Source organism: Megalops cyprinoides, chromosome 17, assembly GCF_013368585.1.
Source record: "Megalops cyprinoides isolate fMegCyp1 chromosome 17, fMegCyp1.pri, whole genome shotgun sequence".
In the NCBI taxonomy this organism is placed as follows: Eukaryota; Metazoa; Chordata; class Actinopteri; order Elopiformes; family Megalopidae; genus Megalops; species Megalops cyprinoides.
In genome coordinates, this window is record NC_050599.1 from 11,787,896 (window position 1) to 11,814,290 (window position 26,395).

Consider the following 26,395-nt stretch of genomic DNA (forward strand, 5'->3'; position numbering starts at 1 on the left):
GCGACGAAAGTCTGGAGCAATGACAAAAATCCTGATGATAATAACAATGTCTTCCCCAGATGGCACATCAAAGGAAATCTCTGAAAATAAGAAGAGGGAAACCAGAAACTGGATGGCATGTTTTTCTGTTAGAGACCTTCTTTTGTCTGCTTCACATAATGATAACGTTGCATATCATTTTTTGTCACGGGGAAGATGTGGATTGCATATCAGACTGTCAGGCTCCAGAGTAGATATACAGGCTTCAGAAAGAAAAATAGACTGGGTTCAGATTTATGCTGAATTCAGCTTCTACCATAGTTAGGCCATGGAGGGTGCTTTTTTCTGCCTTTTAGTGCAATAAGGTACTCTGAAGTGTGTCTGTGCAACTAACCTGGGAAATAATGCTCTACAAAACTGCACCACCCTCTGTGAGTAAACAAGGTTATCAAATATATAATTCAGGGAACTCAAAACTAGATGTTACTCCTTGAGGCTGTGATGGCTAATTTCATGTAGGAACAAAGGATTTGTTAGGATTTGTTAGTACAGTAATCTAGATATACATAGATATGGTAGCTATAAGAGGGGATGTAACGCCCATGGACTGTGATGTGAAATATTGATTTCCTGTTCTTTCCACTGTTCGAAAAGAGGAAAGACAAGACAGCAAGAAAAGAAGTGTCCCAGTAATCCGGATTTAGCTCAACTAGTAATTGAAAAAAAGTTAATCACTTTCTGTGCCTGTTACGAGTGCTTTACAAGTGGCAGGTAAGAGGAAAGGCCTTTGAATTGCCTGATAGCTTGAAGGTCAATAAAATGGCAGCGCTCCACCTCCTGAGTGAAGCTGCTGTCAGACAGTTACAGTCTACTACTGGGCAGGAATGCTTGGGATTAACTGAACTGCCTCTAAAATGTTGTGGTACACACAGTAGTCACAGCTCTCTGTCCTTAACTGCTAATTCACTGTGAATATGCAGACTCTCTCACAGTCCTAGAGATGTTACAAAGTGTAGCTGGATGGATGAAAGTCTTGGTTATGTGTGTGAGTCCCGCCCCACGTAGCTCGGGGCCTGCAGTGTGTGAAGGCCAGCTGTAATTACTGAAACATTTCCTGGGCCACGGGAGAGTACTGGGGAACACACTCTCACGGGGTGCGTATGGAGAAGTATTAACCTATTTCAGATGCCCTGGCTAATCTGTCTGTCATTTAGCGCCAATTATTCATTTTTGCCGGCAGATAATAAACACATTAGCCGTTAAATACCACCTTCGTTTTGCTGCTATTGAACGCGGTACTTTTTTTACCCCAGTATTGATTTACAGAGCTGACACTTCTTGCTAATACATGAAAACAACATACTGGAATATATTAAGGCTGTTCTGAACCAATTATAGTGATGTATTTGGGTGAGCGTCGACCTCACACGTGTGCCGCAGACGATCAGAGGGTCTTGATATCACGGAGCAATTTTTCAGCGTAATTAGAAAATATCAGACGCTGAGCGAAACTCCGGTGCGTGCTCTCAGTCCGCGGAACAAACAACAATTGGAAACGCGCCGCCCCCGGGCTCGGCAAATTGTTTTTAACCTTGATTTATGTCACAAATTGAGAATTAATGCCTTTCAGCATTCATCTTCATTTGGTGAGGTAGACGTCTTATTTACAAGTCAAATTGGACGGTGTATTTTCTACATAATAGATTGCTCCTTTTCCGGACCTACGTAGACAATTAGCTTGCAGTGCCTGCCGTGTCTCGGGTCTGCCTGAGGGCACACAGCCCTGTCTTCACAGCGGTAGAGGAGCGCCAGCCAGCTGGGACTGTCAAAGCACACAACTTTACCGCTAATTTCATGGTAAAGCGAGCTTTCATTTTCTTTAATAATAATAATAATTAAGAATATTACATTATTTACCTCAAACACATCCAATGTATAGTACCTACCCGGAGCCCATTTTACTGCAGAATGCTCTTTAATGACCACGGTAAGTGAGGACCTTCTTTAATATCTTGTCCAAAAGTGGGCACCTCCCACAGCACATTATCCCCATCTCTGAAGTGAGGGATCGATCTCCCAGAGGGGAAACTGCTCCCTGCTGGTCCACCAGCACAGCTTCCAGCAGGAACCTGGTTTTTCCCGTGCAAGAGGTAAACCAAGCCTAGCCCCACTTAGCTTCAGCCCTCCTGAAGGAGACACTTGCAGGCTGGTGTGGATGTTGGCATAGCAAGGCTCTGCTGTTCCTCCAACAGAAGCCTGCGGCACTCTTCCTTTCTCCCTCCCCCATCCTGTCAATTCTGTAATTTATGCCCACTTAAATATACCCGGTGATAACGTTCCTGGCTTAACACTCCGTGTCACACTCAGATAAACAGGAAGCTAGCAGGCTTGAGTGCTGTCGTACAGCACGCACTGTGCCGTTACAGGATTGTGAGATGTGTGCTGCTGGCGTAATGGATGCGGCACAGTTTTAAATTGCAGGGCCAGGTTTTTTTCCCCAAGGCACCTGACGGCGCTGTTATGAATTGAAGTCAACAGCCTGTCACTAAAATTCAATAAAGAAGGAGAAAGGTGCACACTCATCTACAGAAAAAATTAGAAAGTCCCTTTAAAACTCTTTTTCTTATTGTTTCTTGAGATCAAAGGGGGAAAATGCAGACAAAAACACCCCTAGTGCAGAGTTCACTGGACCAAGATCATTACACAGGTATATAGAATGACAGATGGCTTTATTAAATTTAAAAAATGCAAAAGCAACTGCAGACCATTCCATTTAAACACAAAAGCACCAAAGGATGACTTAATGGAGAAAGTGCTTTAAATGTCAGTGTAGTATTTATATATCAGTAACACATGCTGTAGCTTGCTGTGTTGGAACTACACAATGCTTTTATAAAATTACCAAAACATGCCAAAAATCTTATGCCAGCTGACACAGATTGTCATAGATGGGCTCCATGACCATCCTTGTCATTGGTGACATTACTGTGACATTCTGATTTGATATGTCATGGTGCAGCCATAGCAAACCCCTTGACTGTTTATGTCATTGTTGAAAGAGTTTGTCAATACTTAAGTAATTACCATGAAGATGTTAATTAGCTGCACATAGAATCCTTTTCAGAAATTATTAATTATGTCATTTCAGTGTGCTGTCCTGCGAAGGCAGCATCCAGTAAATAAGTCTGAACATATCAAAGTCTCTCAGTAAACACACTATGCCTCATTGTGCCTAACCCACTAACTCACTGAAAAACACATTTGATTTTACTCACTTTCAAGGGGGTTAACATACAGATCTACGGAAGTGTTAAGTGTTAACAATCAATTTAACAGTCCCATCGCTAAGCTATCGGGCTCTTTGATTTATGGCTGGGAGACGTCTCTTGGCATTTTATTGCCCAGTCTGCTTTATTTGATCCTCACTTGCCATCTTGAAACCCAATTAATGACTTTTTCTGTTTATGGTAATAAGTATTTAATATTTAAAGGCCTTTCAACAATTCAGTGTCCTCAAGGGACATGTCAAACATTTTAAAAGAAACCTATATATATTACGCCTCAATAATTTGAAGATTTTCTATAACAACAGTTACAGGAGGGTGCAGTGTGACAGAGGGGTTGTGTAAAAAGATTGCTCCAACCAGCAGGACACTTTAGAGATTCTGGGACACAGATGGAAATCTTATTGAGGAACTTAAGCGTTAAGTTTTTTTTTTTTTCTCTCATCTTATTTTTGGCTGCGAGAGCATTCCGGCTGTGCACTGGTAATCAGAGCTGCCACGACTGCGCTGAGGGGTAACAGACTGTGATTCTCACCTCGCCGGAGAGGCGCAGAGAAAAGAGGATTCACACTGCGTCAGTCCCTGATTGGAAATGTACGGCCACTGCTCGGTGCATGTGTGCGTGTGCGTGTGCGTGTGTGTGCGCTCGTGTGTGTGTGTGTGTGCACGCAGGCACAGGTGTGCGTCCATGCATGCATTTGCACAAGTGTGTGTGTCCGTGTGTGTGTGTGTGTGTGTGTGTGTTATGCCGACAGTAGGACACCTTGGAAGACCATAGTTAGTGCACCATAGTGAATGGGTCTATGTTTCTGAGCCAATTGGACACGCCAGCTGGGCATGGTATGGTACTGCTATGAGAATTTTCTCTCAGTAGTGATAGAAGGATGTGATGTAGCAAAATGACTGAATGGCTAAACAAACACTGCAGAAACAGGCTGTACGGCTTTGACATGTGAAATACATCATGTATCTGTTCGCACAGAGACGTTCAAGTGCTGTGATGTATTTAAATTGCATCTGTAGAGACACCCATGAATTTCCCATGAAGGTGTCAGATGAGATGTAGCGTGTAACATTAATGCTAATCCATTCAGGGAACACCTGTTAGCAGCAGCATCCATCCTTGTGCTTTTGACAACCGAGGTGTCGTTACACACTGCGGGGTCAGCAGAGGGCAGAGAGGTGCATATGGCTGTCTTATTCAACCTGTCTTTCATGGGCTTACATGAATCCCACCCACACAAAAAACACACACACACACTCACTCCTCTAAGAGTTGTCTGACTGGCCTTTTATGGTAATTTACTTCATGTTTGTCCTACCGTCTTTTTGGGTTTTTTTTTAAACTTGGTTCTCTCTGCGGGGATGATAACTCAACAGAGACAAAAGGAAGGACATACAGGACTCCAGAGATCAGTGTTCCTGCGCTTCCCCTGGCTCCCAAATCAAATTCAGATCTGTCCTTCAGTCAAATTGAGTTTGTCCGCCTGGTTTATGTATTTAGTGCCGTCTGTGTCAATTATGGATGGCAAGGCCATTGTGTTGTGTGGCCTGGGAGGCACCGCTTAGTAGCAGCTCGCTTGTGAGATACAGGACCTGAAGGCCTGACAGGCAACTTCATACTGTAGACTGGCTGTCTTCCTACTGTTGGTTTGTTTTACAGTTAGGACCCACATTATATGAAATGGCCCTTGTGCCCATGTAATTACATAGTAACTACAAACTATTATTACTGCAAATGTGCTGATCATGGTTATGTGGATCAGCTGATGGTTAGGACTTTAAAATAGGAGGATCTGTGCAGAATCTGTTCAGCAGGGCTCCCTAAAAACAGCTTCAACTGTTCAGTTTCCTTTTGCTTAAATATTTATGTGAAAAACCAGAAGGCATACAGAGTCTTCTTTTCTAAAAAACACTTCCACTAGAATGCTCACGAGATTACACCATCGGGCAAATGCTTGATCGTGCTGTTTGAAATGGCTCATGAAGTACATGAGAGAGAATGCTTCCATCTTGGCTTTCATAGATTGAACAAAAATTGTACAACAGTTTTGTATGAAAATGCAGAAATTAACCTAATTATAAACCTTAGTCAATATTAGCCTGTGTCAAAAAACACTTCGAGAGAATTGCATGTGTGCTGTTGTGTAATTAGTTAGTAATTACATGATGATGAGGAAGTGTATTGACTGTGGGGCCCACTTAATTGTTCCTTTTATTTTCACCTCTGTCTCTGAGTGACAGAAATATCTGAAAACCCACTAAAGCAATAGGTGCCATAAAGCTCCTAAAGTAGCAATAAATCTTTCCTGAAGAATGATAGGGAGAACTGACTAGTAGAGGAACATAATGCTTTACCGTTCTCCAAAAAATCCACCTTTCGAATGAACAGTTGGCAGGGTGTCCGGCTCTCTTTGAGATCAGACGAAAACCAGTATTTCATTACTGAGGGTTGTGTCAGACATGTGGACAGAAACGCCTGAACCCGTAGCGATCACGAAAATGCCTGGGTTTTGCTGATACGCTGGACGGATGTTTGCTCACATGCAGGTGTGGCTGAAAGCAAATTCTCCAGGCACGCACAACAGACCTGGCACACGCAACGTTCAATTCAGTATCTCCCCTCAAAATCCCTTGGAGAAATGCGCAACAGGAGTGCCTGATGCTTCTCTTTGTGTGCTGGCTCTGAAACCAGACTGGTGGAAGGCCCTGCATTCCAGTGTTGCATCTGCATGTGGCAACCTTTGACCTGTGCACCGTGCCATATACTTTTAGCTCCATTTCATCCAGCCAAACCAAATGGCTTCTAGGACTGTAAATGGAAGGGAAGAGAAAAAAAAAGTGCTGCTAATGGGGGACACATGATTGACTCATTGGCTTATTGGTTTATTGATGGAACCCCTTTTCAAAGGGTTAAATTATAAAGTTATGGATATGTGAGTGCCCACAACAGGAGACATGGTCTTATGTGCTCTTGGGGCACGTACACTGAACACGAAGCAATTGGGATAGAGGTCACTTTGTCCATTTGAGGCCATTTGTTCACCAAATATCGTGGTTGACCTTTGACCTTTGATGTGTGGTGACCGAATGCCAATTAATATAGGACAAAAGGGCAGCCCCATTTCATCAGCTCACAGCTTCTTTGTAGGGAGATGGTTGCCCCTCCTCTCTCATAGCAGATGAGCTCACAGGGTGGAAAGCCTGGGCACACTGTGCTCCATGCAGCTCATTAAATAAATCTCTCCTGTGCCAATCACACTTAATTCCACTAAGCCAGTGGAAGACACTTTGCAGCCCTGGGCATGAACTCTCAGTACTCCTGATTCTGAGGTTCTGAGAGTTGGAAGCAGGTAAGTACCCCTGGGGGAAGAACACACACACCCCCAACACCACCACCTGAAAGGCTCCAGACTGGAATACTGCTGTTTAGCAGAGCAACTGTTTTATTCATTTCATGTTCCACAGGGTTATGCAACTTAAATATATTTAGTTTTAGACTAAAACAATGAGTAGGCGTCAGACGACACATTCAGCTCACGGAATGGTGTCCACGGGACAAAATTATCCTGAAATGGTATTCCCCAAGAAATAATGCTTATAAGAAAACAAAAAATTATAACATGATGAAACAAGTTTTCTGTTCTTTTTGTTTCCTTTCCTTATATACCAAACCCCTGTATGTGCCAATATTCATTATGTACCACCAGTTCGAGTGCCATATCACTTTTTGAAATGGATACATAATTGGCTGGACCCACCAGAGTCCGTGTGAAGTAAGAAAAGAGCCCGGAATTAACAAGTTGTACTGATTACATGAAACCGCCAATGAAAATAATACATAGCTTATTGCAATGTTTATAGTAACTTTCCTACTGTTAAAGAGGTAGTTAACAAGCTGGCTTTTGAGATCTCTTTGTGTGTTTCATAGGCTATTAATGTTACTTTTTAGTAATGTTAGTTTGTTGGCTTACTGCAAAATCTATTTACTTCTCAAAAGAGATGATAAATGTTTCCATCTTCAGTAACTCAACTTAGCTGTTAGTGATTTAGAATGGATCACTTACAATATGTATCAGGATCAGAATCAGAATGAAACTTTATTGGCCAAGCATGCTTCTACACATGCAATGAATTTGACTCAGGTTCCCCTGTCTCACATAGTCCTTTCATACAAAGTGGCAACCACTGCAGCAACAAATACCAAAGGAGGTATATGTGAACAGCTATTGTACAGTGAAAATGAGTGAAAGTATACATGAGTGCAGGCTGATTTAACTATATACAACTATTGCATTGTGTTATATACAGCTATTGCACAATGAGCATACGCATGAGATAAAGTGTACCTGAGTGTAGGCTGTGGATATGTACAGCTATTATACGACTACTGCACTGTGGACAGGCAGTAACAGAGATACAGTTGTCATGCTGGTTTAACAGTTCAAGACAGTGATGGCGTGTGGGAAGGAACTGTTCTGGTGTTTGCTTGTTGTATGGTTGTATGGTTGTCTATGCTCCATGATATGAAAATGATGTATGAAAACTCCATTTACTCCATGGTATCTCAGTGAATGTTGTCACAACTAAAATGCACAATGACCAATAGCAACAGTGGATCAGGACTAATCATTTTATAAAGTACTTTGATAGCTTTGCTGAGGACCAATGGGCATAATGAGTAAAGCAAGTAAAAATTCTCCTGACATGATATTTTTGGGAAAAAAAGTAAATTCTAACCAAGTTGGTCCAAATCACGTGGTAGTTTAATTTTGAGGTATGCTTTCTCAGGGCCACAAAACATTTTGTCATTTTCTGATTTTATGAAATTTGAAATGACCATATTACAATTTTTTTGTCCCATGTCTGTATTCTGCACTGTAATGTTAAACTACCCCATAGAAGAATGAAATCTGTGGGTATGAATCCATCCTAGTCCATGCTGAATGTTGATTTCAGACAGCATTTAAATGCTTTCTGTAAAGAGACATCTGGTATAGAAGAATAACCTGAAAAGTGAAAAATGGTAAACATTCATGCACACACACATTCACATGTACACCCACACCCACACACTCATGTAGAGCTACATCCAATCAGATAACCATTCCCTCTTTCCAGGCCCATAAATGGGGTTTTAATCATAGGTAATTAAAGACCATGCTGGGAGCAAATTTGACAGCAAAGCTGGTTACTTTTGTCGTGATTTAACACCTGACAGACCCAAGATACTGCTGCTCCTTCTCCTGTCCTCTGCAAGATCTGCTTAAATTTATCATCAGTTCCATCTCTTTTCCTTCATTATGTTTCTGCAATTGTAAAAGAAATGGCCGGGAATCACTATATGTGCTGATGAAAACCGGACCTTTTCAAATGAAGAGTGTTACTCGCAGAGAACTCTTCAGATCTGGAGGCTGATGGAAAACATCTCTAAATGAATTCAGCCCTGAAATTTCACAGGATGCAGAGAACCGCTTTTTTTATGTGCATCCTTTGCAAAATGTGCATTTATTCTTTTGTGAAACTGTAAATTATCGCCTCATACATCTCGGCAATATGAAAATGGAGTCTGCAGCCGCTGAAACATTGTTTTGTTATTTATTCCGTAATGAAACTTGAATGTGTATGGCCTACGCGTACGGTGTGAGGAGAAAGTGCGTGACTCTGAATATAAATTAGGAGCTGATGGTCATTTCGCTTTTCGTGCGAGCTGTACACTTCACTTAATGCAGCCCTCATCTCGGAAACAACAAGCTGTCGACCCTCAACCGCTGCTGTCGGTGCATTAAGGAACAAAACTGGAAACTGGAAACAGGTGTGCACTGAGATGTTGATAGCGGCTTGCCCATTCTACATAAATATAGAGCATCAAGCAAGGGCACTGGTGAGCAATAGCATTCTCTGGACTCTTGTGCTGGTGGATGAAGAGAACCTCTGCTGTTTTGTACAAGATAATAGTGACAGTCTGAACATCAGTGTTTATTTCTTCTGTCTGTCTCCTGTAACTGGGAAACTCACATGAGGAATGTGTAATTATACCAGATAGCGGACTGCGTGAAGATGTTTAGATGTAAGAGACCACAAGCAGGAGCTGTACAATAGGCCGGCTGCCATATTTATCTCAGTCTTATCCCAAGAGCCGGCTCATTTAACTTGTAGCGCTTGAGGCCAGAGATCATGTTCCATTACACGCTTTTACTGAATAAATACTGTTTGACATCTATTCATTGATGTACAGAAAAGTAAATCTGCACTTTTTGTGCAGTAGGTGCTTTTGATATAGGCATGGTGGGATTATTTTTTTTCAAAACCTGAACATCTGTCAACATCTGTTTTACTCTCAAGTGTGTAAGAAGGAGACCTTCATGTCTTATGTTCGTTAATATACAGCATTTTTATATTCACCGGGTGCACAAGGAATCAAATCCTGGGCCACACAGCTCTTAATCTAGCTTGTCAGACATGTCAGCTAATGCTCTAAAGAACGATGCTAAATCATGTAGCCAGAGCCACAGTGGTCGTAAGTGTCATTCATTTAATACTGAATGACAGGAGCTGTTCAGAAGGACTTTAGTGACAAAGGCACTGTAATGTTTAATAGTGTGTTATTAGCTGTTATCATGTACTAATCACTTGTTCAGACAGTGCCTGGGAAGTGATTCGTAAGGGAGTGTGGCGATTTTCCATTAAGATCTCCAAATGAATAATAACGCAGTAGACAAGGTAAGTAGTGACCTTGGTCTAAGATACATTGGGGTGGATGTTATTAATAGTCTGGTAACTGAGGGAGGGGCAAAGCTGCGACCATGTCCTTGGGCCTCAGCTGGGGATGTGGAACTCGGTCATTTGGTCATTTGCAGTTTGCCAGGGCTGGGGAGGTGTCTGAGTGTTTTGCCACACTTTCTGTTGGGGGGGGGGGGGGGGGGGGGGGGTATGAGTGTGGTGTGTGTGTGTGTGTGTGTGTATTTGGCGGTGTAGGGGGTGGACAAGGGAGGTGTGGGTTTATGTGTGCTTGTGTAGGGGGACGGCAGGGAGGAGGTGGTGGGGTTGGGGTAGAGGGCTGTTAGCAGACCCCTTGCCTTGAGGACAGCGCTGTGAGTAAGGTGAGATGTCACTGTTGGACATGGATCGGTGACTGGGCCCCAGCCACACTTGCTCTCCTGGTTGTGACCTCCCCCCGCCAGGTGACAGAGTGGCTTATGGAGGACAGATGTCCAGGTCGGGCTGGTCACAGGAAGTCTTTCCTCTTGGAATCACTTTGACGACCCATCCACGCTTCCTGTTTTAAAGGAGGTACAGCAGTGTGAGAGGCCAGGCATCCCATCATGCAGTGCAGGGGGGAAAGTCATCTTCCTTTGATATCTGAGGCGGCCATCAATGCATGTCTGCATTTCGTCAGATGTTTGGGTGCATGAATACATTGCCTTGGACCTGGCATGGCCTCAGAGCAAATGGTCCTCAGGGGAGCATTCTAGGATCCAGGATGCAGGATTCTTCATAACCCCCTCAAGGGAAATCACACGAACAACAAGCAGAGGTTAGAGTCATCATTCACATTAAAGATATCAAAATAATGACTTGTTTCTTGGGGCATTTCTGAACTGGAACTGGAATTGTGTCACGCTGCAGCCGGTTCTGGGCCCCAGCGCATATGATACTGAAGCCAATAAATAAACTGTAATGCGTTGTAAGTGGGGGAAATTAATTCTTACTCTTCATGCATTAGGAAGTGAATTTGCTTTCACTCAGAGTGGCAGTGATGTAACATTGTATCGATTAAAGCTGTATCAATTGGGCAAGGTAATTTTTATTACCTTATATTTGATGTAAACGTTTCAGACAATCAACACATCTGGCAGCACTGCACTGCCTCCACTTCCATCATTGGAAAGGTGATTCTTTCAGAAAACACTGCATTAACCTTCATTTGTTCAGAAAGGCAGCCAGCGTCACCCAGGTAGAGTCAGCTCCTTTGCTTAAGGTGCCATTTTCCTGCAATGCCCCACGCTCGCATTAAGAATGCAGTGCCTGTGTGACTCTGTAAATAATGTCATTAGAGGAGATATTGTGATAAATATCATTAGGGCGAAATATGCTGTGCTTCACAGGGGAACAGGCTAATCCACAGCACTACTCAATCAGCTTTTCCTATTATGCCAGACTCTCTAAACATGGACCTATTAGGGCGTTGGTGTCAGGGAACTGTGGGGTGAATTGCAGGCCAGTGGGGATTCGAAGCCCAGGAGTACGTGCCCTTCCCCAGTTACTAGGCAGTTAACTTAAATGGGCTAAATTCAACTCAATTGTCAGATAGCACAGAAGCCATACGCTCATGCACTGTATAGATTTACCAGTTTTTAAAAACAATGTGGAAGGACATGGGAAATAATATTATCTAAAGGAACTATTTCAACGTGTTGTCACAACTGCAGTGTTCAATATCTGTCGTGCTATTTACCGGTAATGAAGACAGATCGACCTGCTTTGGTTTTACTGAAAAATCAGATGTACCTTTATTTTGTAGGCCCTGAGTTCATGCCTCCCTTTATTTGTGGGCCTCGTGCCTCAGGTGGACGAGCCGCAGCGGCTGTTTGATGTCTGTCTGGTTTGAAGGTTTGAAGGCCATCTTCGCCCTGGCTATGTTTGCTAAAAAGGCTGCGGCAGAAGAGAGTCTCGTATCTGCAATTCCCCCGAGCGCCGGGAGGCTATCAGCCTTCTCCCTCCGAGCAGATGTGATTCTCTGGCAGTGCACGGCGGCACTAATCCGCAGAAGGCTGCTTGGCGCGGCCCCGGCACTCGGCGGTGATGCTATCACACTGCGTAAGAAGACCGGTGTGTGGTAAAATAGCTGACAGGTTTATGTAAGTCCTTGGTCAAGATAGGCGTCTCTCTGCTGTCTTAAAGCCCCTTGTCTTCAGGATGACATTGGTGGCAGGATATGGCAGTGGAGGTGGAATGTCGGGAGGGATCGTTAGGTGGGAGTGGCCATTCTCTCGACGACATGACCACACTATTAAAACAGGGGTCCCGGAGTCGAGGTTTGACCTGGTCATGGATTAGCTCCTACCATTTCACACTCTTGGATTGGGATTAAGTCGGAGCCGTGAGCAACCCGGTTAATCGCATCTGATAAACCCAGTAATCTGGCCTGCAGCCTGCAAGCTGCTCTACAATGATACGGGCAGAGTGGTATCAAACGCCGTGGTTTTTGGCATCTCGTCTGATCGTTCACTGTTCCGTATTTGTTTGTTTTGCAACTGTTGTTTGAACTGTGTCCGCTGCTAAATCCTGACTTTATGCTGATCCACGCTAAGCCAATTTAGTGGATCCTCAGAAAAAAAACCGCCAGCGCCAGTCAGGCATCATCCTGTCTTCCCCTGGCGTAATTCAGCTCGTCACACTGTAAACACACGCGTGGATTTGAACACGAGATAGAAAGCGGTTAGATTTATGTGCCTCCGTTTACATATTAACCCGGGGGCGAATTTGTTTTTACGGTCTGTTTGTTTAGCAGCTGGCGTCTGTCATTGTGGCAATCAAACAGCCGTCTTGAACAAGAGCCATAAATCTTTGTATTAGACACCCCTGGCTTGATGCGGGGAGTGGCCCCCACCATTGCTGTGGCATCCGCCTCTTTGCAGCCTGGCGCTCCCATCGGCTCCTCGCGGTCCCCTGCTGCCTGAGGCCGGGGCGGGGCGTGGCCGGTCAGGGGTAGAGGGGTGTGAGCACATCGTCAGTGACTGTCTCTCATTGGCTGGCTGGAAGGTGTGGCTGAGGGCCCGAATCAACAAATCAAAGCTGAAGGGGAGGAGAAGAAACAGAACATTTGAGATTCTGCTTAGTAGGCTGCAGCACAGTGTCTTATCCAAGACTGGAAACGTCTCCCCTCATTTAAAATAGATGGGTGAACACATACTTTTAATTAGCAATGACTGAATTTTTAAAACGCCCCCCAGGCCACTCAATCCCGTGTGAAATCTCACGCGTTCGTATTTAGCACCTAATGGTTCATGCCCTCTGTTTTTTTAAAGTTTAATATATTTTTTAATATATGCGTATTCATTATTTATGAGCCAGGCTGAGCAAATTGTACAGGGATTAAACAAAATGTGCTTAGTTTTGTGAATAATGCCTTCTAATTCCCATTTTCAGTTTTTTAAAAAAAAAAAAAAAAAAAAAACGAGTCACGATTTTTGTCAGATTTGTCTATTTTGCCCGTAATTTGGAAGCCGTTTCCTCTCATTGACCTAGGAGAAGAAAAAAAATCTCTTCGATATTGTTGTCTCCTTCAGCACAATACGAAATAGGGCCTGTCAGCGTCTGGCATCACCTTTCCCAGAACACCTCTGGTTGCTGTAAAGAGCTTTCGAACCCGAGCTGTCACCGAGCAGTTAATAGTCCTCAGTGTGGCGGCTCTGCCGGTGCAGACCTGCTTCGCAGCCTTTCCGCCTGCGTGCGTGATGCTCCTCTCATTGTACAGCGGGGTGCGCCGGGGCCCCGGTGCCGGACAGGGGACCGACGCTGATCACCATGTCTCTCACTTCCCTGTGCTGCGCCGGGGCGGGCGGCATGCAGCTGTCAGGGGGAAGACAGCCCCTGCCGTCGCAGAGTAATTGGCTGCTTGAGAAAGACTCATTCGGTGGAGCGCCGCTGAGCAATGTGTGATATTACCCCCACCCCCCCACCACCACACACCCCTAAAACCCCCCTCCTCTCTCCCCCCACATCGCCCAAGGCAGGCGAAAGCTGGGAACTGAATGAGAATGGAAATCTGCTCCCTGCTTATAAAATCACCTTGTTAAGCAGACGTTTTATGGCTCACTCTTTTTAATTTGGAAGATGTATCACAAGCGTGCAGAATTTGAATAGGTTTACCAGGGGCAGGGTTTTGAGTTTGCTTTCCAGACGCTGATCCCAGGTTAAATAAGGAGGCATTTGTCCCGATGTTGACTGTGGTGATTTCTCTTAAGCCTGAACCGGGTTTCCGTCTGACTGACACCTTCCACAAAGGGATAATTAGATGGTAACAATAAAAGAGCGGAAGGCGGGGTTTGGGGGTATTTCCTCCAACCTGAGGAAATTATTTTTGCCTCACTGACACAGGCCTGAATGCAGTTTAGTTCCCTCTTAACATTTATTGCATCAGAAAGACATTCATTCCATTATTCCACTGGAGAAATATTATTTTTCTTTTTCCCTGCTTCGCATGAGATATTCATGGAGATATTCCGTGCCTGTGATGCTCTGGGTTTGTGGTCCTTCAGCATGATGGATAACGGATTATGCGTAGGGTCAGTGTGGTAATGCAGAGATGTTGCTGAGATCACTACTTCCTCTGACTAGATGGACTTTTAATTCCTTGATGGATTTCAAGGTCACTAATCTGAAGTACCCTAAGAAGCAAATATGTGAAAAGGACAACCCTACATTTTAAAAAGGTTAAAAAACTATGCTTACCAAACGGCTCATTCGGTTGAAAACTTGCTGTGTTGTTTGGCAACAACGAGCATGACAGTGGCATAAGAAACTGGGTTTGTTCATCAGAAGATGAGGGGGGATATGTAGGCAGGGTTTTCTTGCCTTGCCACTCTCAGGTACCCTACGATTCCTCAGGTATCTGACAGTTATTTTGATGACGTCAGTTGGGCAGCGCCCATCCTTCAGTGATTGCCCACCACACTGTGGTGTGTTCTGGGAATTGTAGTTAAAAATAGCCATTGGCAGCGTGCAAGAGTGTCAGAGTGTAACATTCTTCTTGCCTCAGTGCTCCTGCTGAAGTGCAGAGGTTGCCGCAGTGAGGCGAACCGTAAGTGCAGGGGGCCGTTCCGCAACAGGGTTGCATAAAGGCAAAAAAAGCATTAAATAAAGATTAAAGGTGGAAAAGTCAAATAAAGCCGTGTGGAGCGCAGCACAGCACAGGGCAGCCTCTGGCTCCGGCGTTACGGACAGCTTGTTTAGCGTGCATGTCAGACAGGATTGCAGGTGGGCTGATGTCACGTGTAAAAAGCGTCGTCCCTCTCCCCGGAGGTAGGACACCTCACCTTCCTCTCACGGCGCATCATCGTCCCGGTGACCGCTCCGCCGAACAGCCCCGCTGAACATCTGCCCGCGCTTCAGACTCCACACTGCCCCCTGCCTGCGGAGCCTGACTCCAGCAGCTGGGGGAGTCACAGGCCTTCGTTACAGCAGGAATTATCGCGCCGCGTGTGTCCAAATGCGTGTGACTCAAACTTCTGCTGAAACGCCACAGGAGAAACAAAAAAAAAACAAAAAGCGGTGATGACCAGCTCCGGAGTGGCCCCTCGCTGTGAGTCGCACACTCTCAAACAGCAGGACCACCATTGAGAGGGACGTTTTGATTGGAACGCGTTCTGTGTGCGGTCTCTTCTCTCGTCTCTGTGGAATTTAGCAGAGACGTAATAGCAGGGAGTTGCAGGGTGTGTCATTCAAACAAATGGTGTTTGTTGGGAATAGAGTCCAATATACAGGCGTAGCCACTCACAGTGACCACCATAGTGGTCTCCTGCTTAGAACAGTTCAGTCTGTAGAAATGTAATATACTTTTGTTATAGATGGCCTGAATTTAGTATGACTTCATGTTGATCGGCATCTTCTTAGCACAGTCACTTCGTTGTACACAGAGCATTGAGCATTATTTTCACCAGTCTACAGCCAGCGTTGCACCATGCTTTGTGTCTGTCATGTGTGGCTTTATTGTGCACCAGTGCGAAATGACAATGTGGAATCTGCAGTATATAAACTGTGGAATGCACAGAGAAAATGTTTTGACACATTGAAAAAAGACCTCTTTACCCTACCAAGCTAAATATTTTTCCAGCCTGATAAATCATACACGTTGTAGATGTGATTTAGCTATAACTTGTGTATATTGGGACATTTATTGAAAATCATGTGTTGTAAAATATAGGTATGGTAGAACTAAAGTTTTTTTTTTATATTTCTCTCTTGTGTCATCATTTGCTCTGCGGATAAATCTTCTGCATCTCGAGGTGTGTATCAATGGACAGCTGCTCAGTCTTATACCAGCAACATTAAAGTAAAGTGTCACTGAAAAGGTCTCAAGATGAGATCCTCATCCTTGAGTTGAGAAACACCCCCTCCCCAAATGCAATTTAAATAAATGGCAATTTAAGGCCGCTAATCGAAACAGCTTATTAAATTAAATCTTTGTCTGCAGCCGGTGCTGACGGCCGGCCCTGGTGGCCTATTGGAAGAAGAACGGCACAGAGGTTGATGAGATGGGTAAATCAAGCGAGAGGTTAGTGGCTTATTAACGGGCACCTGCGGTCTAATCTGTCAAGTCTGGGCAGCCGCATTCCGTTATCCGCATCATCTGAGACCAATTACGCAACACATTCTCAGGTCAACTGCATACTGATTGGAACATTTGCTGTCCGTCTATATTGGCCTTGCTGTGTATCTTTTTGGATGTTTGAATGATGCAATCTGCCAGCAAGCCCTCATTATGCATAGGGCGGCAGTGTAGCATAGCGGTGAGGAAAAGGGATCATAAGTGAAAGGTTGCTGGTTCAATTCCCCCCTGTGGCACTGCTGTTGTACCCTTGGGCAAGATACTTAACCCACAATTGCCTAAGTACATATCCGGCTGCATAAATGGATAAAATGTAAAAATCTATGTATCTATGTATTTATCTATGTAAGTCACTCTGGATAAGAGCGTCTGCTAAATGACAGTAATGTAATGCATAGCGGTGTTAACTATTCCAGGATCACCTTGTATCATCACAATCTGGACCAGGCTCTTTACCACCCAGGCCACATTGCTCTGATTCGAGGCAAATCAATGAGGGAACCTCCGCCTTTGCATTTCAAGTAACGTGTCTGCTGAACGGGTTTCATGTTTTAATCAATCAAGACAGTGACACGGGAGGGACAGGCATTCAGCGGGGATCGCTCTGGCCGAGTCCGACAGTCTGGGATTTGACACTCAAGCACCCGCTTGTCACAATATTGATTTGGGAATAATTGCGTACCAGTTAGCAGTCCTCCGCCTGCGTGGTCCAGGAGTCACCCTCCTCCGCCACACCACATCAGTGGAAATTATGAATCTCTCTTTCTTGATTTCCCACCAATTAAATATTAAGACAAACATTCTGTCTGAGAGCTGTCGACACACGCAGCCGGCTATCGCTTACACACTTCCCCCTTCGCCGGCAATTAAAAATTGAAAGCCGTTTTGCAACAGGCAGTCAGGCCAGTCTGCTGCCTGAATAATGAATGACGGGTTGATGCACAGAGCCGATGGCCAGTGTGGGCTGGCAGAGGTCACGGGCGTGTATGTGGTGGGGGTGACCAGGTGAGGTCAGATGAGACCTGGTGCTGAGAGTACTCCAGGACTCAGTTTTACCTGGTGTCAGTAGCACCGCTTTCTGCATGACAGAGCCTTCTGCTTCTAAATGCTCACATCGCTTTCTTTTTTTGAATAGACAACATTTGTTGAGAGGTTTTGTGGACTTTCTCGCTCCATGTAAGTATATTTTAAAGTAGGCAAGCGTGCCACAAGGTTTTCCTTCTCCAGATTTTATTCCACTCTCGTCAAAATGATGTGCCTTCATAGTTGCAAGCCAAGTGTATTTTAACCAACCTGAATCAAATCCCAAAACTGCAGCAGCACCACGTTCCAGCACAGAGAGTGAGAGTGTGCCTTCTCACTTCTCTACAGCGAGAAGACACACGCAAGCAGAAGGAGGCAAAACAGTCTTTTTACGAGATGTTGACGTTCTTATGAAATCTCTGCCCTCCGAGTTTCTACAGTCTTTGTGCCTGAACCCTCCTGTTTTCCAGAGCAGTATGGATTTCCAGTGCAGTTTGCCTGGTGATAAAGAGGCACGTTCACATTTGGGTTCCTAAGTCATTAAATTTTTAAATGTAATTTAAAAAAAAATGATTTATCCTTGGTAAGGGAGAGGTAAGAATGGGAGCCATGATTGGCCCTTCCCCTGCTCCATTAAGGATGCAGAAGGCTTTACACTGTGCCCTTGAGGACAGTGCATTCAAATAAACCCGTGGTGATAAATGCTTTTCTTACAGACCACCTCAAGCCTATAAAATTCCCCAGCTCCTAGGTGCCATTTGTCTTTGGCCAGTAAATAACGACATGACCGCCAAGCTGCAGACTGGTAGGAGCACGAGCACTTTATAAGATTTTAGTAACCTTGTAAATTTAGTGGGAGCTGGAGGCTGTCTGATACAATTCGAAGCCAAGCAGACAAAATGGGGAGTTTTTGACACAAATCTCTGGGATTACTGACAAGTTCAACCTCGGGCTGAACACAGTGTGCCTCACTGTATGCACGGCCAATTCGATTTTTGCAAAGGCAGCCACGGGAGGGGACTTCTAAATCATTTTACTGTGGGGGCTACACCTTTTTCTACATTTACTTTTTTATGAAAACGTTCACCTTAGTTTAGTCAATCCATTTTGCTACTGGGAAATATTTTCTTTTACTTCCAAAATATACAGTCTTTCAAAGTAGAAGATTTAATCAGGCAGAAAAATTGTGTTTTTACCCTCCCAGTGCAAGTTTGTGGACTACTACAAATACTGAAAATAATACAAAAAAGGAGATGAAAGACTTGCTTAGAGAAATGCATGATGGGAATTTCGTGGAACATGCAGACAAGTAATAGTAAACTAGTAACCGTAACTGTACTTATGGAATAGGATGTGTGAGAGCTCCTTTACTACTTCTGCACTGCGAGAATACGGCGCACCTCATATCAGAACATTAAAATAGGGGAATACCCAGTACTTTCATCTACTGCAAAGTGACTAACATTTTAATTGGAAGAACAAATTTAAAGTGAGCCCACAACATTTTGACCTTCCCTACTCCTGTAGGTGGACTTATGAAGACAATAGTCGGTGCAAAAATATTAATTCTCTTTAATAGGGAGGAATGTCTTTACATTAACTTGGCAATTTAAAATAGAATTATTTAATTTTGTTCCTCTTCACTGTTCTGTTTTGCATTACAATGCTGTATTACATTAAAAATCCTCTCATCTCTGTTTTTTTTCCTTGTGTCACCTTTCCTCCTCCGTCAGCTTAACCTTTCACCGCTTTATCTGAGGTCTCAATTATTTGCGGCGCGTGATTCCTGAGTTTGGAGCTCTTCCTTCCAGCTCGTGTACAAAAGCGTTTCCTGACGCCGCGCCAGCGCGAGAACAACGTGTTTCCGAGTCGAGAGAAGACGTCAACTGCCTCTGACAGACAGTGAGCGATGGTCCCCCCGAGGCTTGTTAGCAAATGTTACATTTCACTTCTTCGCACTTTCCCTGTATTCCGATAAGTGGTGGGAATGCATTCATTTAGTTCAGACAGGCAGTTTTTAGTTATTTGTTTATGTGTTTTTTTCCCAGTTTGCAAGTGCGTGTAAACATATAATTACAGTTTATTTTTGAAGAAACTTGTATCTCATGCTTGGCTGGATACAATAGATGCTTCACCGAATATGAATTTTTTTATTCAAAATGCCATATTCAGCCATGTAGATGTGGTGCATGTGTTTTCAGTCATTTTTTTTATTCCAGGGGAACTTTAACTAAAACAACTGATTAAAATTAGAAATGGTATTGGAACAGTGTGTTTTGAAGCCCACGAGACAAAATCCCCCCAAGAACTAAAAAAAGAAAGTGAATGGAAAGCACTGTGTACTTGTTTACTTTCCCTTGGAGTTGAACTGCTCTTGGTGACTGAAAAATCTGATCCATTAAATACTCTAAATGCCGTGGATCATATGACCCCCCCCCCCCCCCCCCTTTTTGAAAAAAATGCTGCAATTCACAGATCACTCAGTCTACCACTGTTGAGCGCATGCACTGCCCTTTGCTTCTGAAATGTTCTCACACTCTCCCTTGTGTTAAATAGAAAGATTACAGATTTAATGCTCAATAATCCCTTTGCAATCAGGACAAGGGAGCAAGAAAGCACCAAGTGCCAACGTGTGAATTTTATGTAACCGGTTCTCCGGGGATCATGAAATAGGAGGCAGAAAGAGGGATCTCTTTAAGGGACCTCATAACTAAAAGCACACTGTGCTTTGTCAGCTGTGCCGCTGATTAAAGACAGCCAAAATAACCCCCTCTCCGCACCCCCACAAGTTCTGTGAATTGTTCTGTAAAAATCCGACTTTGTCTTGTTCATGAACGATGGCTACACATGGCTAAAATGTTTTAGCCCTATTACCAAGCTGTTCACTCTGCATTTGTGTCATTAGTGTCATAAGAATAAGGCAGAATGTGACCCCATGCACTGTGCAGGCCAGTAGCATGTTGTGTATACCTCGTCTCAACCTCATTGGCTCACACCTTAAGGCCCAATAACACACTCACAGTCATTCTGGTTTGGAAAACGCGAAAGCACGCATTGCTGAATTTTCACATTCCTAGCACTCACTGATAGCTCAGGGATCTTGTCCGGGGATGATTGCATGTAGGCACGTCTCTGTGGATTTGGCTCTGAGTGTCCGTTAACAAGATCAATAATGTTTCTGGTCAACGAGAGAGAATGCAGGGGACATTTTTGTATTCCAGAATGTATTTAGAATATGATAGTATTCCCTTTGGATCATTGCTGTAAGCCACAGACTGAGCATTGGCACACAGAAACAGTACAGATTGTGGCTGGATTCCTGTCAAGTATGTGGTGGTAATTTACCCCTATTCCAGTAGCTGGAGAAGATCTGCAAAGATAATGTGTGATTGTATTGTGAATGAGTGGTTTTGTCAGTTAGAATATGCTAATAGGAGAGCTTTGGCCCTTTTTTTACCGCAACATACATTTCCATGAGTGGAATTTGTGATTTTACTCATTTCCCCATCATGGAGAAGGCCTCACTCATACCACACCCCTGTGTGGGCAGCCGGCCAGCAATGGAAACTGACAGAGTTTTGTCAGGCACAGTGACAAAACTGACAGATCAGAGATGTAAAATCAACCTGAACAGCGTGACATGGCTTTCTCACTGATTGACTACGGTTGCACCACAAACACATCTCTTTCAGCTCTGCTGGAGTTACATGAGTCTGGATACCCCTGGTATTCTCATCAGGTTTCAGTTCGCGTGAATTCAGAGGGTGACACATCAGGGCTCCTCTGTGTGGTTTTCGCAGGAGGGGCAATGTCGATGTTAGTGCATTTGTGTCTGCGCTACAGAATTCAAGAAATGTGACTGTTTAAATGGATTATTATGTGGACGAGTACCTACGTCATGTGGTAGCTAATGCCATTTACGGAGACAAACAAAGGCCATTCCGGAATGTTTCGCAGCAGAATAATGGTGACCAATAGACAGAAACGCTATTTCTAGGTAATTATGGGGAAGGGGCATGCTCCAGAAGTTTTATTTACCATCTATGGTTAAAATAATAAGTGGGTGGGAAGTTGTAGGAATTTGTTGAAGCAGGCAAAAATATACCACAGTTGGAAAACTGGCAAATTACTTTTTTCTCTTCTTTTTTTTTTCCTCTTGTAACCAGCAGTTTTAACATTGCAGTTGTTTCAGGAGAGCCGTAGACAATACCTAGCTGTTATTTATGAACCATTTCTAGTTGGCCTCACCCAAGCGTGGCACGGAAACTGCCGCAGAAGTAGAAACCATAATCAGAAAATTGGAATGAAAAACGGCGCATGAATTACAGATCCCTTCAAGCAGGGTCCAAGCCTGTGTCTGAATGAATGAGTTACAGTATACCGTGCATAGAAAGTAATCTGTCACTTAGCCCTTCTCATTACCTGTCAACACCGAATTAGTGTCGCTGCACTTTACCCTTTGACACTCACTCTGTTGAAAAGTCCTTTCCTGTCTGCACAACAGAATTCGCAGTGGGTGGACAGAATGTGTTTCGTCAGCCTGCTCTGTTTGCATTCAGTTGCACTAATTTGCCATTATTAGGCTTTCCTGTCTGCGTGATTGTGAAAATGTGTTTCCCGCCGCCCTGCTAGCTTTCTGACATGAAATTGTTGCCACGGTTTCCTTTGACTTTCCAGACTGGCCTTGTGTCAGCACTGCCAAACACAGTCCTGTGAGCAATTCATTTTGAATAGTGTACCACGGGAAGCAAGGAAAGCCCACATCTGCATATATGCAGGTACTGTGACAGTTAGTGGCTTACATTGTACTTTTTTGTAAGAAAGATCTTCACATATATAATCTTCATTTCTCACTGCTGGAGCTTCACGCTCTGGTACAGTGGCTATTAACAATGGAGCATATAATCAATTGGAGAAATGGTGTCATTAATGGTCATTAGTACAGTGAAGAAAAGCACATTTTACACATTTGCTGGTGACCTGTTGTATTTTGTCAAGATAAGCATTTTTGTGTTTACTTTTCATTGCAATTAACATTAAGTAACTGAGGAATTATTAGAACAGTCAAGCGTTGTTGTGGAAGTGTTTGTTTTTCAATGCCATCAGTGGATTCAGTGTCATTGAATACCCTCTTACAGGACAAAGTCTGTTTGTTGTGTGACAACAGTACTGGTCAGCCTCTTATCTCTTATGTGCTCTGTCCTTAAAATTCATGTTGAATATTTTTTGATCATTTAATCCAGTAAAACTTGAAAAGTGCTTCTTTTTTAATGATTGGAGTACAAAAGCAGTGCTTTGATCGCTGTAAGAGAAGGACAGATCAGAGCATGGTTAGACTGACTGCAGGCCTCAGATTGTGATTGAAGTAATAAGCATTCCTCCGCATTGTTTATTCCATGTGGGGGGGGGGGGGGGTGCATGGGAGATTTGGAGGGGATTCCCACTAACACCGCTGGCAAAGGATGGATCTAATGTTAATCAATACCATCGTGTCTCATTCCCGTCAGTAACATCAGAGCGTTCTGCGTGTTGTCCACTCCTGAACCTCCACATGAAAGGGAGACCCCGGGTCCCTGTGGACTATTGTTTCTTTTTTTTGCCTCCTTCTTCCCTCTTGTTCTGCTCTGATCAACCACCTGTCAGACGGGAATAGCGCCTCAGCCTTCCTTCTGGCCCCGCTGTATTAATCTCCGCCGCCCGCTCCTTCTCAGAGCCAGCCGTAGACGAGAGCAGGGCCCGGGTTAGTTCGCTTCAGCAGGCCCAGCACTCTATCTGCTTAACCCGCGTCCCCGCCGCTTAATTAGGGCTGTCCCAGGTACCCGCGCTTACCCCTTCCGTGACGCATGAGCGGCGGGGGTTTCTCGTTGAGTAAATCGCAGCGGCCCTCGGATTGGGCTGACCCCCCTCCGATCAACAGGGACTCTCTTTAAAAGCCATTCATCACAGCTGACAGGAATTAATGGCAGGGAGCTCCTCCACGCGGCGCTCCGCAGAGTTATGGCTCCCGCACAGGAACTTTAACATTCAGCCCCTGCTAGCCCAGGCGCCAGCTCGCCCCTTCCAGAGCTGATTAATTGCAATCAATATATAATTATTGGGTATATAATGCACCAATTACAGCCCTTTTCGGAGGCTGGTCCCGGGCCAGGAGCAGGCCCGCCGCAGAGGTAATTTGGGACCGCTGGGAGACGGCTCCTCCGTGTCCTTGCGCTGCTCCGCCGCGGCCCCGCTGCGACTGACGTCATGGGGAGTCAGCAGTGGCAGCCATCTGCTGCGCCGGAGAGAGAGGCACACAAACGAACCTTCCAGCTCTGCCCGCCGTCTCTCCGCCGTGCGGCCGCTGCTCTCACCCAGGTTGTCTCGGATTTAATTGATGATGGAATCCGGGGGGGGGGGGTCGGGGGGCGGCAGGGACGAGGGGGGGATTGGCCCTCGCCTCGCACCCCTCTGAATTCCACATTCCGTTTGCGCGGTCCTGAGAGCATTAGCATTCAGCGCGGCTAACCGGTGCAGGCATGGCTGAACGGAACAGGTAATCCCTTTCTGAAGGAGCCGGGAGGCCCCGGTTCAGAGAGGCATGTCGGCAGCGGAGAGGGGCGAGTGCGGAGAAAAGCACCCACACATATTGAAATACTCTCTCCGCTTTGTCTCCGTAATTGCTTTCTACTCCCTCAGCTTCACCTGTGAGATTAAAACGGGAGACAACGTTTGTATCCATCATGGATCTCATGAATAGGTTATGTAGATGTCTGTGACACAGCAGCAGCTCATAAATGTACTTCCCATTACGGGCTCTCTGGCTGTGTGCGACTAGAGCGTGGCGTTTGGAGTTAAGCCCTATTGTGTCTGTGCAAGCAGCAGGGGTGTTTATACAGAGACGGTCGACCGTGCAGCAAAATTGCGCAGAATCAAAGCTGGGTGTCGTGTTGGCCACCACATTCCTCTCCTGTTACCTCCTGTCATTTTGTGTCATTTTGCGACTTTTTAAATTCATTTTCATTGTCATTTTCATAATTTACCAAGCATAAAGATGTTATTTATAGGATAATCATTTTCAAGTTCTGTGGCCCATCTATACAGCATATGAAGTAATGTACCTTTTTTCAAGCATTTAAGATACAGCAGTCTCTCCATCAGGAATTGGAAACTGCAGCCCCCCCCCCCCCCCCGGGGCCAGAGCCCAGCGCTCTGTGACATCACATGCCTCCCTGAGTTCCATTCCATTCCCACAGAGCAATTGATCTGTCGCTGGCTTTCACCACCCCTGACCGAAAGCCGCAGATGAGAGCTTTGCAAAGCTGCCGCTTCCATCTGGGTGAAAGCATGGGTGTCTTCTTTTGGCACCTGTTAACCAATTACATTTGTGTATGTGTGGACACAGCCCCCTCATCACCACAGCATATGTTAGCAGGTACTATCCAATCACAGCCGTTTACTGGTTTACCATGTGATCGTGGTAAGACGACACATTCTCATGTGACAACATGGTCGCCATACTGTAAAGTCAAGCTAAGGATGCCAAATGACAGTATAACTATTGCAGTGTCCTGTCGAGGCTTGCAGTTCCCCACCTCCGGCCTTATCCACTGCTGTCACTGAGACATAGTCTATTCCTCTGTGGTTTCTGTATCTCGCATGCAGTCGTGGTGTTCCGACACACCACACAATGTCTCCCGCTTCTCTTTCAGCTCTGCAGGCAGTTCAGGAGGTAACGTGCAGTTCACGCGGGGATTAGAACTCCGCTCGGGTGATGAAGGCCTAATAATAGGCGGGGGCTGCAGGGAGAGCGGAGATGTTCCACAATGAGAGAATTCTGTTTTCGTGAGTCCACATTAAACCGAGAGAGAGCGCCGGCCGGGGATCGCCGTGACCATCTTACCGGTAATCAGCTGATAGGAGGAGAGCAGCTCTTTTCTTTCCCTCTTCTGCTCAGCGCCGCTCAGGGCTGTTGGGCTTCCAGTGGCTGGCGTGTGTTTGCGGTGATGAAGTAGCGGAGAGCCAGTCGAATGAAGCCGCAGATTTCTTCTGCAGGTATAAACAGCCTGTAGCATTGGCTCCTGATTTGGCCGCACTGATGAGTGAACCAATTTGCATCCGTGGAGGAGGGAAGGCAGGATTAGTCATGAAAGTGCTTTATTTTATGGCAGCTTAAGGTACTGGTGTAAGCTGCCTCCCCCCTCCCCCACCACACACACACACACACACACACACACACACACCAAAAAAACTGGCAGCCCTCAGGTAGCAAGTCAGCTGCTTTCATGTTTTCCTTGGCGAGACTCTGCAGCTTGGACGCCGATGTTAATAAAGAGAAAACCTTTTAAAAATCCTCAAGACATGGCTGAAGCTCCATTTCCCAATGTTTGATCTCACTGCATGGGCTGCTCATAGCTTAAAAATGACATCAACGGCTCTTAGCTTCAGTGTTGACCTTTAAAGAAAAATAAAATATGCTTAAAATTTGTAACATATTTATAACCATATGCCCACATTATAAAAGTTTATACACAGAGCAATACCATACTTATTATGAAACACATACTGTATTCCACAATAAGTACAACGCACGTGTGAAAGTGCACATGGATTATATGTTTAACATTGTATTTTTTTTCATTGAATGTTTTGTCATGTACTGTAAGACAGGAATGTATAATATGCTACTTTTGGCCAGGGGAAAGCTGTCACACAATGAATGTTTGAGTATGTTATTACAGCTTATGGCCTGCACTAATGCGATTAGTTTTCCTGTGTAAGCAGTTGAGAAATATTTGTA

At 44.7% G+C, this 26,395-nt stretch overlaps 1 protein-coding gene across 2 annotated transcripts in view; it reads left to right on the forward strand.

Moving 5' to 3' along the window:
* sash1a (SAM and SH3 domain containing 1a) overlaps positions 1–26,395 on the forward strand; it is a 271,804-nt gene that overhangs the window by 56,790 nt on the left and 188,619 nt on the right. The gene's annotated exons all lie outside the window — the stretch shown is intronic.